Here is a 14,615-nt window from a genome sequence, read left to right on the forward strand (position 1 = left end):
AAATTTCCCAAAAAGCAATGAGATGATGAGGGTTAAACCTGAGCTAGCGTTTTGTCCCCTCATCATTTGCCATGCATGTCTGGGCAGTCATTCACTCCAGCCTATCAGCTGTGAGTCAGTTTGGGAGCACGCTTGAATTGTGAGTTCCAATCCCACCTCACGACTTGGAACACCAAGATGTAGGCGAACACTCAGCTGCAGTACTGAGTACCAGCAGAAAGTCCATCGTTCGGATGACATGATAAATGAGCGCCCACCCACACACTCCGGTGGAGCCAAAACGTCCGATGGAATTATTCGTAGTGCCCTGGCCAATATTATTGCTTCAATCAACAATTTAAAAAAAACACAAAGGTCTGTGTCACATTGCTGTCTGTGGGGGTTTCTGTGTGGAAATGTTTCCTACCCGCGTGGATTGCACTGGGTTGTGAGGGGACTTTGCCCCTGTGGATGTGAGAAGGGATATATGTACATATAAAGACAGCTCCCTTCCGCCTCTCTGTCCCACCCTTCCCTGTTGACAGGTCGAATGGAAGCACGGGCAGCTCGGCTGTCGGCACTTGTCCTGCCTGGGGTGTTGTGACCAACTGCGGGCCCGTCGCATCGCGTCGCGTCGCGTGACCGAAAGCCGACCGCCAGCTGGCGGGGCAGCCGGCGAGGAATGAGGGGAGGTGGGGGGGGAAACTCCGGGTGCAGGCGCAGTTGGCCGCGCTCACTTCACTTTCTCAGGATTTTGGTTGCTGGGTTTTTGAGTATGTTGCTGTGACTGACGTGACGTCAGCAGCCCAGAAGAGATTTCCTTCACAACAATCTTCAGTAGCCAGAGAGACAGAGGCAGGAAGATCCAGCAATACACACACACACAGACTGATTCTGCAGAGGGCGAGATGTGAAAAATTCCATAGTCTGCAATGTAACCATGGCAACAGGAACATTAACCAACTAAGGAAGAAATAATCAAGGGAGAAGTCAAATCTTCCCCTCAGAAGGAGAGAAACTGCTGATATCTGGGAACAGGTAGGAGGCATAATGATGGTATATAATATATAGTGTTTTCTGCCACGTGCCAATAGGGAAAATATTTATCTGTACCATTAATTCTAAGTTGACACAATGAGAAACCAACACCATCAATGAATGAAGTTCTCACTTTGCAAAATGTGTGGTGTCAGGTTTTGAGGTCAATGTTGGGGCGTTATTTAAATGATTTGGGAACAGATGTAACCTGGAGCTGGCTGGATGTGTGTGTTTGCAGTCAGTGGCGTTGTTTGTCGTGATGCGGGTTGTAGTGTTGCAAAGCGGGAGCAAACTGGACGGCTACAATGTAGGCGAATGGCACAATATCAGCGCACTGAACAGATAACGAGCAAGGCTGTGAGATACTGTGCTGCGATTTGACTTTAGGCTTTTAATCTTTTTGCAATTCACGGTTCCTAGTGATACATGCAGAATGAGTAAAGTCATGTTTTATCACAGTCAGACCTGACAACTGTTTTTTAAAAAAAAGTTATGCGTTTAAAGCATCTGGGTTGAGAATGTAAGTTTAAAATGTAGAGGGACCCAGTGAGCTTTCTACAAGGGGAAAAAAAATTGAGGTTAAATATCAGCAGCGTCTCCCAGTGTGACCGGTTTAGATTTTTTAATTTCTCCACCGCCTGGTATATTTTATTCTTTCGTCCCTCATCTACTGAGAAATAAGAACAGGGTGTAATTTTTAAGATAAATGGAAGTTACATATACATTGAATATATATTCACAGTATCATGAGTGGTGTCTTACCGAGCCTACGATATCATTCAGACCACGTACCATGCATCAAATGGTACCTTTCATATTTACGTCCGTTTCGATCTTATCTTCCTCACACGTAATATTGCCCATGATTGTTTAAATATATGCTTACCATTACCTTGTCAGTTTCTGCTATGCTTATATGTGTACATCATGCAATATATGTGTACATGAAGCAATGTGTATACGCATATACTTGTGTTTGTGCATGTGTGTACATGTGTATGTTATTTACATGTCTCCAAATGTCTATATTTGCATGTATACTTTGTATGAATATATACGTGAGTATATATTTATCAGTGGATACCTGAGTTTGTATACAAGTGTTAATGTGTGTATGTGTATAGATGCATGGGTGCTTGCCTATGTGGGAATATGTTGTACATGTACACACATTTCATGTGTATATATGTTTTTACATGTTAATGTGGCTCCACACATTTGTATTTGTACATGGACATGTACATGTGGTAGTGCATATATGTTTCTGTGTACAAATGTATCTGCACATTTATATTTGTGTGTGTGTGTGTATGTGTGTATATATCTCTCCAGGTCAAAATGTATACACCTATATAAGATTTTTTCAGAGAATATTTTAGACTGCGAAGCCCAACCACAGCATTGGGATTATCCTTGTTTCTGCCCTCATTATTATCTGCAGGGTGGCAAGCAACCAGAAAAGCACTAAATAGTGACTCGATGCAGCTTAGTATTGTACAGTTTCAGCGTTGCATCTGGACATTTGTAATTGAGCAAAATTCAGACCCTTTCTGTTATGTGATCTTCTATTTGGATGTAGTAAGCGATGAGTCCATAAATACCCTCTGCTTTCTTTCAAATGGATAACAGAGAAAAAAGAGTTTTTTCCCCCCCTATCAATCAGTGACATTAAAACAAGGCAGCCATACTGCATCCACACTGAGCTCAACAAATACAGCATCACAGTTCAGCAACTCTCCCTCAGTTAGGGCAATGGTGTGACACACTCGAAGAGTACATTGACATTGATTCATTGTAAAACAAATTGCACCCAAACTAATAGTTTCAATATTAATGTTGTGGAATATGCTTCTTAAATGATACATTATTCAACACCTTGAATTACTCTTGGCATTTCTATCACTGACAACAGAGGTCAAAATATTTTTTTGAGGGCTCTTCTTGAAATTTTCTCGAACTACTTTTCTGCATTCAGGGTTCCTTTTTCAATCTTACTAACCACTTTGCTAGGTGTGGTAGTCGTGTGGTAACATGATTTTTTTTGTATTTTTGTTGAGTTTTAAAGAGATCAAAAATCATTTTTTCGGTCGATACCACAAATACCAAAGACTGTAAAACAAATAATTATATCTTTTAACATGGAATTTACAAATAAGATGTTCTAATTTATTATGAAGGAATCTCCCATATTCTGTTTTCCAAATGAATTTTTTTACGCATTTGCAATTACACAAACATGTCATGCATTTTTTTAAGAACTGGAACAAGAGTCTAACTTTTTCTCGTCATTGACCTGGAGGGGGTCATATGTATATTCTTCATAATATGAGTTAAAATTTGAGAGATGTTAAGAAAAACTAAGTAAGTTATGGACAGTCAAAGGAGAGGGATAGCATCAACAGATGCTCAACTTCCTGGCACAGTCGTTAGCGCTGTTGCTTCACAGCGCCAGAGTCCCATGTTCAATTCCTGCTTGGGTCATTGTCTATGCTGAGTCTGCACGTTCTGCCCTTGACTGTGTCGGTTTCCCCTGGGTGCTCTGGTTTCCTCCCACAAGTCCCGAAAGATGTACTTGTTAGCTGAATTGGACATTCTGAATTCTCCCTCTGTGTACCCGAACAGGCGCCAGAGTTTGTTGACTAGGGGATTTTCACAGTAACTTCATTGCAGTGTCACTGTAAGCCTACCTGTGACAATAATTAAGATTAATTTACTGGGACATCACTTCCACACACCAGCTCTCCAATTGATTATGGACATCAATATTTTGCAAAAAAAACCCTCCTTGTTCTAGAAACTCAAATGAGGGGGAAACAAATTAAGATGAACTTTAAGCTGAGGTAAAGATATAAAGTTGACAATGTTATTTAATAAATGCATTTAAAGTGAAAGGGGGGAAAGGAAACTATTGAAGATGTCTAGAGTGCATAAATGAGAGTAGCGGTGGCTGCTTGAGAAGGATGTGGATGTGTTGCCGTCAGATGCGTTCTCGACTGCGGCAGAGCTGCTCCTGGCATCAGGAATTGACAGCTTGGTGCACCACATCAACCCGCAGGTGACAGGGTTGGCTCAACTGCTGATGACAGTCCAAGTCGCACTCCTAACTCGCATCCATCCCCACATCCTCTAACTCCAACCTCTGCAATTGGACAATCTAACCATTGCAATTGGACAATCTAGAACTATCTGATTACTGCTTGTGTTTCAGTAGGGTGTTACTAACTCCCCCCCCCCCCCTCCCCCTTCTGTGCTGCTGGGAGAACATTGTCCCATTTGGGGGGGGGGGGGGGGGTGGAGCACTGCCACTGCTTTGGTGCTAAGGTTCATGCGCAGCACTACTAGCGTTCCTGCCGATACTCCAATCATAGGTTGCTTCTCTGCCATGTTTGCTGCTGACAGGCTCAGCAGATATGAGAGAGAAGTAGCTTGTGATTGAAGCAGCAGCCCCTTACAGATTTTCTCACTCCCGCATAGGGGGTGACTTTTCTTTCATTGGTCATCCTCGTGATTTAAGCTTTCCATACTTTTTGGAGGCACTGGAGGGCAAATTCACCATCGTCCCAATGTATTTTGAACCCTGTCTGCAAGATTGCCACCAATAATAATCTAAATTCTATAATTGGGCTGCTACTCTTAATTAAGATTATCTGATATTTCCATCTTTTCCGGAATTAAAACTTTAGTTTGAAGTTTTACTGTGTCCTCAATTGAAATTATTGGTTCATTTGATTTTTTAAAAAATGGAGATAAACAGTGACTTCATATAATTACCTCTGCGACTGTGGCTCAAAATGCTTTTTCCAGTATCAACTCGATTTGGAAAGGCAGGTTTTGTAACTGCATGATATGCTATTTGCTACAGTTCAAGTAGACATAACAGTAACATTTCCCATACCCCAAGCAATATGCTTAGCTGGAATTCTGTCAGTGCACAATGATGGCATGCCCCTGTAGGGGGGACAAGAATCACTTCATTGTTGTGTCAGTCATTGAAAGCAAATCTTAAATTGGTAGAACCCATCAATCTGTTGGGTTTGGATACCATATGTTGTGTGATATACATAAGAACTTTTTTGAAGAAACGGTGAGTCAGAAATGGATAACTCATGAAGCATTTATGCTCATAACTTGTATTTGTTTGTTAAAATATTCATTTCTGTCAGGTGTCCTTCATTTGATCAAAGAAAGACGTGAATTATACTGTGCCATTCATGATCGAAAGCAATGCGGACACTATTGTGACGTAAGAAACCTGGCAGCCAATTTGCATGCATGTAGCTCCCACATACAGTTTGAAATTAATGACCAGATCATCTATTTTTAGTGGTGTTGGGTGAGGGATAAATATTCGAAATGACATCCAGGGAAATTCCCTCCTCTATATTGCAGTGGGATCTTTTACACCAACCCAAGTGGACCGACATCTCAGTGACACTTCCGACAGTGTTGTGCCCTTCAGTACTGCATTGGATTGTCAGCCTAAATTTTATGCTCCTATTTCTTGAGAACCCACAACCTTGTGAGGGTACGAGTGCCGAGCCGCAACTGATGTGGTAGTGCCGATGAAGGAAACAGTGCATGAGAGAAGTGACTTCATCAGTGACTCGAGCGGTAATGTGCATTATGTACTGACCGATTTAGAAACGGGGGGCTGGATTCTCCGCAGTCCTGCGGCAAAATCGCGTTTGGCGCAGGGTCGGAGAATCAATTTATACGTGGGGTAAACCTCCTCGGGGATCTCTCCGGAGAATCACTTGTGCGCGGATTACGTGGTGCGGCCGGGGTCCAATGACCGAGGTCCACCCCCACCAGCGATTCTCCGGACAAAACTGGCCACGTTCCTGACAGCATGGTTCTAACCACTTCCGCGGCCGCCCTTGTGGGGGGCGGTGGAATCGAGCACCAGGGTGGGTTCATGGGCGACTGGGGCGGCGACCGAGCGGCTCGGATCTGCGAACGCGTGCCATCTCGGGGATGGGGTGGGGGGTGGGGGGGGGGGGGGGGCTTGGTGGCTACATTTCCGAGGTTGGTCCGAGTCTGCCATGGCGCATGCGCTGACTCCCGACCGGACATGTTTCCAGAGCCAGATCTGCGAGCAGCGCCCCGGGACCCTGCTAGCCGCCTGCAGGTAGGAGAATCGCTTTTGACTTTTCCAAGGAAAGTCAAGAGTGAACTGGCACATAACCCCATTTCTGGAGAATCCAGCCCAGGGTCTCCAAATTGTTCCATTTTTTTTGGCTGAAGCCAACTGAAGTGATAATAATGGTATGGTAGTTTTAGTTGACCACCGGGCATCCCACCACTTCGTAGTGTCCTAAAAAGTAAGGTTAAGGTGGGGTTATTGGGTTATGGGTATAGGGTGGATACGTGGGTTTGAGTAGGGTGATCATGGCTCGCGACAACATCGAGGGCCGAAGGGCCTGTTCTGTGCTGTACTGTTCTATGTTCTATCTCCACACTATGTCCCCATGTAATTGACTTTTCCTCTCTGGGGGGGAAAAAGCATCTGACTATCCACTCTGTCCATGCCACTCATAATTCTGTAGATTTCTATCAGATCACCCCTTAACCTCCGTCGTTCCATTGAAAACAATCTGAGTTTATCCAACCTCTCCTCATAGCTAGTACCTTCCAGGCCAGTCAACATCCTGATAAACCTCTTCTGTACTCTTCCCCAAAGCCTCCACATTCTGGCAGTGTGGCGATCAGAATTGTATGCAAAGTATGGCCCAAATAAGGTTCTGCAGAGCTGCAGAATGACGTAGCAATTTTTATACTCAGTGTCCCGACCGATGAAGGCAAGCATGCCGTATGCTTTCTTGACTACCTGATCCACCTGTTTTGCCACTTTCAATGATCTGTAGACCTGTATCTCAGATCTCTCTGCCTATCAATACTCCTAAAGATTCTCCCATTTACTGTATACTTCCCACCTGTATTAGACCATCCAAAATGCATTACTTTACATTTGTCTGGATTAACGTCAATCTGCCATTTCTCCGCCCAAGTCTCCAACTGATCTATATCCTCTGACAGTCCTCATCACTATCCACAACTCTGCCAACCTTTGTGTCGTCCACAAAATTCCGAATCAGACCAGTTACATTTGCCTCCAAATCATTTATATATACTACAAACAGCAAAAGTCCCATCACTAATCCCTGCAGAATATCACTAGTCACAGCTCTCCATTCAGAAAAACACCCTTCCACTGTTGCCCTCTATCTTCTATGACCGAGCCAGTTCTGCATCTTAAGAAAGAACTACCATCAACGTATGTCCTTCTGTTATAAATTTATATATCATGCAGTTGTGGCCTTGAAAGGGTGTCACGCTGTGCAGCTTTGTACCAGAACAATGACTGATGGGTGAACTGTGAGATATGCAGGAATCTCAGCTATTTTTCTTGAAGCAATGGGACACCACTGATAATGCTATTGTTAGTGACACTGAACAGCTGAATTAATATATAAGAGACATAATGCCAGGACTGTGCTACAAGGTTGTAACACGTTGGAGCATTGAGTTAACTATCAATATAATTTCAAACTCTAGTTCGGTGAATCCCAAGGAACACATTCTTTGGAATATGAAGAAACACAGGAGTGCTTTATTTTGCTCTGGGTACTAATTGTGGTGATGCTATAGCTGTACGCCTGAGATGGAGGAATACTATTTTATGCTTGAGTCTGCATGTTTGTTGCACCATTTTGTGTTTTGCTGGCAGGGGGTCAGAACAAAGAGTCAGCTCCCGCAACTGTCAGTATTAATTGAACTCCACTCAAACTTGAGCATGCAAGCTAGATTTACATCTCGCTTGCTTTTGAAAACTCACCATTATTCTTAGAATTCCCCCTATACCAAAAAGGGCCGATATTCTAAATGGTGAACAGGGATTCTCACTCCCTCACTCCGATGCAGGCTTCAGTGGGTGCTATTCAGGTCAAACTATATTTTCAAGTTATCCCCCGGTATAACCCATACCTTCACCAAAGGTTTTATCTACTTACCACTTAGTAGCATCGATGTCCTGGGTCCTGCATTGCTAAATAAGTAAAGTAGACTTTAGGAATAAACCACTATTTCAGGTTAAATTAAGTTATTTTATTATTTTATTTTTTCTTTTAAAAGCTGAAATCACTTACTTTACAGAAAGGTAAAAAGATCTTGCTTCTGGATCCTGCTGGTTGGTTGAAGGGACCTTCAGGCCCACCTTGACAATCAATCTTCTTTGCAGTCTGGTCTTCTTGAGATGAATTCGTTGGTTAACTCAGTTGCTGTGTCTTGTCGATCCCATGTACTGAGCTCTAAGAGCTGGCTCTGCTACCTATCTCTCAGCTGACTCTGACTCCTGTTTAAATTCTAGTCTTCCTCAGATATATAGCTGTTTAAGCTCGGCTGCTTGTCTTGTCTTTCCCATGACCGAGCTGTGAGAGCTGAATATGCTCCTCTCCTCTCTCCTCTCTCTGAGTTCTGGTCGTTCTGCTTCTGCTACCTGGGTTTATATTCTCTTTCTAACAATTATTACGTTTTTATTACCTTATTGTAAATTAACTTATTTCACTTTGATTGTTAAAAAGTATCTTTGATCTAAACATTCTAATACAACTAATTATTCATTTTGGGCTTGGCCTCAGCCCTCAGATCTGATTACATTGTTCTTTGTGATGTTCAAAGTTCCTTTGTGATATTCAAAATATGCTTTGGTTTCAATAGGTGTTACTTTTAATTTCTGTCATTTCAATAGTTTGATTTTCCAATTTTCCCCAGCTCATAAGTTTGCCTTTGATTTTGACTTTAAATTATGTTTCTCGTAGACAGGTTGTCTCCAATTTTCTTTAATTTACTTGATATTAGCAAAATTTCACACTTACAATTGTCAGAAAATTCAAATGAACCTAATCCTTTCCTTTCCAGCTGTTTACGAAGAGAGTTAATTTCAATGAAGGTGTGAAACCTTAGCTTTTAGCTGTATGCTAAAATTTCATTTGGTTATGACTTGAAAGACCTGCCTGTTTTAAACATTCATCACTTAATTCAATTGAAACCTTCATCCATGCTTTTCCAGATGCTTCCTAAGATAGTTACTTTCAATAAAGGTGTGAGCCATTGTTTTAGCTTAATGCAAGAATCCTGTGTGTTTGCTAAGCCTGCTTGTGAGAAAGAATCTGCATTTTATAATCCTGTCCTTTGCAGCTGCTACTAACCTTTGGTGGGATCTTTCCCTGTATCCTCTCAGGTTTCTCTCAGACCAGATATTGCCAGACTTCCATGTTTCAAATGACATATTTTTCTGTATTTTCAATTACACACTACAGGATAAGGGAGTGCTGCATTGTCACAGTTGCTGTCTTTCAGATAAGATGGCATATCTGGCTGTACAAGTTGAGAGATACCAAAGCACTATAGAAAGAAGAGCAGATGAGTGAGCTTTAAGCTTTGCTAGTATTTTGTGTTGCAGGTACATGTGGGCAGGAATTGAGTGTTGCCTGAAATAAGTGATGAATGAGAGGGAAGTGTATTCGAGAATGATCATTCATCGACTTCAGGGAAAGTGGTTTGAAGGAATTAATGACCTTCTCTTCCGTTGGATGTTTTTATATTTGCCTTCAATCAATACCACCAAAACAGATCAATTTTATTTTTTCCCATTATTATTCAGGGAATCTTGATGTGTGCAAGTTGGCTATGTTTGCCGACATAACAACAATGAACAAATGTACTTTGAAGCACTTTACTGCACATGGATCACTTTTGTGGCATTATAAAATGCTAGAAAAATGTAAATTATTTTCAGTTACGACCGCAGCCGCCCAGGTTAATGCCGATCCTGAGATTGGAGATTTCTACATTGTTTCCTCAGAATATGAGATGAATTGGGTATGGTGACTGACCAGAGAAGGATAGTCTGAGATTCAATAAAATGCTTCAAGTGAGAGAGCCACTACAGATAATTTAGACTGAGATCATTGGCTTGAGTTCAAGTTACTTTGCATCTGCTGACATGATTGCACATGTTTTGGAACTGCACCATTTATTATGTATGGTTTTAATTTCAAACATGATTTATGGCAGTCCGATAGAGAAGACACTGTAGATTAGTGCTGCAACAGTTTGCTTCTCCTGCTTTCAGTATTCAGCCCACTGACAGGCATCAGTATTTCTTTAAATATCCCTTCTCCAGATTCAAAAATTCCATGAGGTCACTATACCAGACCGAGGCGCTGGCGGAGTGGAAGATCACCTCCCCAGCAGAACTCACCTCCGGGCTATTAACATGGCAAAGCCGAGGACATCCGCCTCCACCCCAGTCTGCAGCACTGGCGAGACCGACACCCCGAAAATGGCCAGCAAAGGACAAGGCTCCAGATCGACGAGAAGAATCGCTGACATGGTGCAAAAGAAGGATAGCCAGAGCCAAAAGCTTACCAGCTTGGGAAACGAGCTGAACACCTGGGAGTGATTGGCTGACCCCCGAGAACACAGCTCACATTTGTCTTCCACCCCCAGAAAGAAACCACTCATCCTAGCCTTCGTTAGGTGAGCCCTAGGTACCAGGATCAGCAATTATTGGAAAACCTCAATGCAATGGCCAAAGTTTCAATGACTAAAGCAAACAAGAACGGGGACATTAGGTATCCCTGTCTTGTACCCCTATCTCTCTCTCTCTCTCTCTCTCTCTCTCTCTCTCATAACCCAAAGAATATCGCCATGTCCAAACTCTCCTCTGCGGGCTCTGACCTGTAAAGATTCTAATAGAAAACCTCAAAAGTCGCATGAGTTTTAACTGGAGTGGAGGCCACGCTGCCACTCGTATACCTAATCTGTAAAATCTCCCGGGAAGCTGCCTGTTGTCTCAGCTGGTGAGCTAAAAGACAGCTAGCCAGGGGCAGCACGGTGGCGCAGTGGTTAGTGCTGCTGCCTCACGGCGCCAAGGACCCGGGTTTGATCCCAGCCCTGGGTCACTGTCCGAGTGGAGTTTGCACATTCTCCCCGTGTTTGCGTGGGTTTCGCCCCCACAGCCCAAAGATGTGCAGGGTAGGTGAATTGGCCATGCTAAATTGCCCCTTAATTGGAAAAAACTAATTGGGTACTCTAAATTTATATTAAAAAGAAAGACGGCTCGCCTTCCCTCCATATTCATCAAATATTCCCATTGAAAGCCGCAGTTGGCCCATTGCCGTCCCTGTGGCCAGAAGTTCAATTTGCATTTGCATCTTCTTCCTGCTCGCCAGCAGCACCAGGGTAGGATCATACGAGTACCGGCGGTCTACCTCGAGGATAGCATCCACCAGCCTCTGTTGCTATGTCCTTGCAGTCCTATTCGTATGCGCCTTGTAGGAGATTATCCCCCTCTAATTGCTTTTAGTGCTTCCCACAACTTGGTGAGATGGACTCAGTCTTGTTGAACCTCGACGACAGTAGACATGCGTCCGCAAAGCCCTTTATCCACCAACAGCGCTGCATCCAACCTCAAAGAACAAAGAAAAGTACAGCACAGAAACAGGCCTTTCGGCCTCCAAGCTTGTGCCGACCATGCTGCCCGTCTCAATTAATATCTTCTACACTTCCTGGGTCCGTAGCCCTCTATTCCCATCCTATTCATGTATTTGTCAAGATGCCCCTTAAACGTCACTATCGTCCCTGCTTCCACCACCTCCTCCGGCAGCGAGTTCCAGGCACCCACTACCTACTATGCAAAAAAACTTGCCTCGTACACCTCCTCTAAACCTTGTCCCTCGTACCTTAAACCTATGGCCCCTAGTAATTGACCCCTTGACCCTGGGAAAAAGCCTCCGACTATCCACCCTGTCTATGCCCCTCATAATTTTGTAGACCTCTATCAGGCCGCTCCTCAACCTCCGCCGTTCCAGTGAGAACAAACCGAGTTTATTCAACCTAATAAGCTAATGCCCTCCATACCAGGCAACATCCTGGTAAATCTCTTCTGCACCCTCTCTGAATCCTCCACATCCTTCTGGTAGTGTGGCGACCGGAATTGAACACTATACTCCAAGTGTGGCCTAAATAAGGTTCTATACAGCTGTAACATGACTTGCCAATTCTTATACTCAATGCCCCGGCCAATGGCCTTCTCGACTACCTTCTCCACCTCTGTTGCCCCTTTCAGTGACCTGTGGACCTGTACACCAAGATCTCTCTGACTGTCAATACTCTTGAGGGTTCCACCATTCGCTGTATATTCCCTACCTGCATTAGACCTTCCAAAATGCATTACCTCACATTTATCTGGATTAAACTCCATCTGCCATCTCTCCGCCCAAATCTCCAAACGATCTAAATCCTGCTGTATCCTCTGACAGCCCTCATCGCTATCCGCAATTCCACCAACCTTTGTGTCGTCTGCAAACTTACTAATCAGACCAGTTACATTTTCCTCCAAATCATTTATATATACTACGAACAACAGCAGTCCTAGCACTGATCCCTGCGGAACATCACTAGTCACAGCCCTCCCTCCAATCAGAAAAGCACCATTCTGGGGGCAGCACGGTGGCGCAGTGGGTTAGCCCTGTTGCCTCACGGCGCCGAGGTCCCAGGTTCGAATCCCGGCTCTGGGTCACTGTCTGTGTGGAGTTTGCACATTCTCCCCGTGTCTGCGTGGGTTTCGCCCCCACAACCCAAAGATGTGCAGAGTAGGTGGATTGGCCTCACTAAATTGCCCCTTAATTGGAAAAATGAATTGGGTATTCTAAATTTATAAAAAAAAAAGAAAAGCACCATTCTATTGCTACTCTCTGCCTTCTATGACCTAGCCAGTTCTGTATCCATCTTGCCAGCTCACCCCTGATCCCGTGTGACTTCACCTTTTGTACCACTCTGCCACGAGGGATCTTGTCAAGCCTTACTGAAGGCCATAGAGACAACATCCACTGTACTACCTGCATCAATCATCTTTGTGACCTCTTTGAAAAACTCTCTCAATTTAGTGAGACACAACCTCCCCTTCACAAAACCGTGCTGCCTCTCGCTAATACGTCCATTTGCTTCCAAATTGGAGTAGATCCTGTCTCGAAGAATTCTCTCCAGTAATGGAAACCCATGGGGAGAAAGTGCAAACTCCACACTGACAGTCACCCACAGTCCGAATTGAACACGGGTCCCTGGTGCTTTGAGGTAGCCACCATGCTACCCTTGTTGACAAATTTGTATTCGCAGGCTTCTTACCTCCAGCCTCTCTTTGCATTTTTCTGATGCAGGCATCTTTCATCCTCGAGGAGATAGCTTTTTCCTGCAAGAATTACCCCATAAACCAGGCTAAAAGGGGTGCAAGACCAGTACCCTGGTGGAAGCTACCTTGTGCGCGACATCATCCTATATGCCGCTACCGGAAGTAGCCAAGTATCAATGTTTTGTTCTTTTGATTAAATTCTGTCAGCAGATGTTTTAAACCCCGTCTTTTCTTCAGCTGTATTTATTTTCAAGTAGAATTGTGCGATGTAACAGATTTGAATACTTTTCATTTTGCAGTGGAGCCTTGCTGCAGGACCTTGGCATGAATATGGATTGTTTATCTCCCCTCAGCACCTTTTATTACAAACCCTTTCAGATTGTCTCGGAGTGTTCTGGATTAGGGCGGGAACATCCTGAGCATTGAAAGCCAAGAACTCTTCTCCCATTAAATTCTTCACTTCCATAGTTGTCATCCCTGCTTCATGGTTTACAGCAGTGAGGTAGGAGGGTGGCATTAGCGATGGCAGGGGTGTCAGGGGAGGGTGCTCTGGGTAGAAGGCAGAGGAAAGGCTGGGTAATCAAGCATTGGAGGGGCCTGGGCTGTGACCTGGAGAGCCAGAAGCAACGGACTGGATTGGAGAGAAGAAAGCAGGCCCTACCTGGCGGGACCTCGGCGTTCTGACTGCGGTGGTGGGGCGGGGGGGGGGGGGTTCCTGGTGGGGAGGATCTGACTCCGGGGGGGCCTCCACGGTGGCCGAGCCCGCGATCGGGTGCTACTGATCGGCAGGCGAGCTAATTCTGGGGGGAGGGGCGGGGGGTGTTGCTGGCTATGTTCCTCCGCGCCGGGCCCCTGTTGGTCTCTGCCATGTTGCGTGGGGGCCGGCGCGGAGACGGCAATCCATGCGCGGACCCGCGCTGGCCGTGCTGGGGCCCGTATCGGCAGCTGGAGCTACGTGAAGGGCTCCAGTGCTGTGCTGGCCCCCTGTGGGTTGGGGGATCGCTGCTCCGAGCGCCCAGATGACGCCGTCCTAAAACGCTCCGGCGTTTACGACGGCGTCAGCACTCTGCCGCTAAAACGGGGAATCCTGCCCAAGAGATCAGAGACAGAGACATTTTGCCAGAAGAAGGATGAGGGAACGTTTTTGCACAAAGTACTGTGAGATCATGGGATGTTTCACCACAAATGACTAGTGAGACAAAAACTGTTTTAAGGGAAAGAGATGAGTATTTGGGGAGAAAAAAGAATAAAGAAAGATGTAGCACTTTTCATGAACTCTGGTTGTCCCATAGTACTTTACAGCCATTCAAGTTTCAAGTGTAGTTACTGATTCGGTGAAGGAATTGCAACAGCCAATTTGTGCACACCAGGTTGACACAAACAGCCATGATAGTGCCAAATAGCC

At 44.6% G+C, this 14,615-nt stretch overlaps 1 protein-coding gene across 1 annotated transcript in view; it reads left to right on the top strand.

The window, feature by feature from the left end:
* The first annotated feature begins 433 nt into the window (after nt 1–433).
* LOC119972301 (protein FAM135B-like) overlaps nt 434–14,615 on the top strand; it is a 543,933-nt gene continuing 529,751 nt past the window's right edge. The window contains exon 1 of the mRNA XM_038808790.1: nt 434–1,017. The gene's annotated coding sequence lies outside the window, so the exon portion shown is untranslated. The remainder of the gene's footprint in view (nt 1,018–14,615) is intronic.

The sequence above is a fragment of the Scyliorhinus canicula genome, chromosome 10 (genome assembly GCF_902713615.1).
Source record: "Scyliorhinus canicula chromosome 10, sScyCan1.1, whole genome shotgun sequence".
In the NCBI taxonomy this organism is placed as follows: Eukaryota; Metazoa; Chordata; class Chondrichthyes; order Carcharhiniformes; family Scyliorhinidae; genus Scyliorhinus; species Scyliorhinus canicula.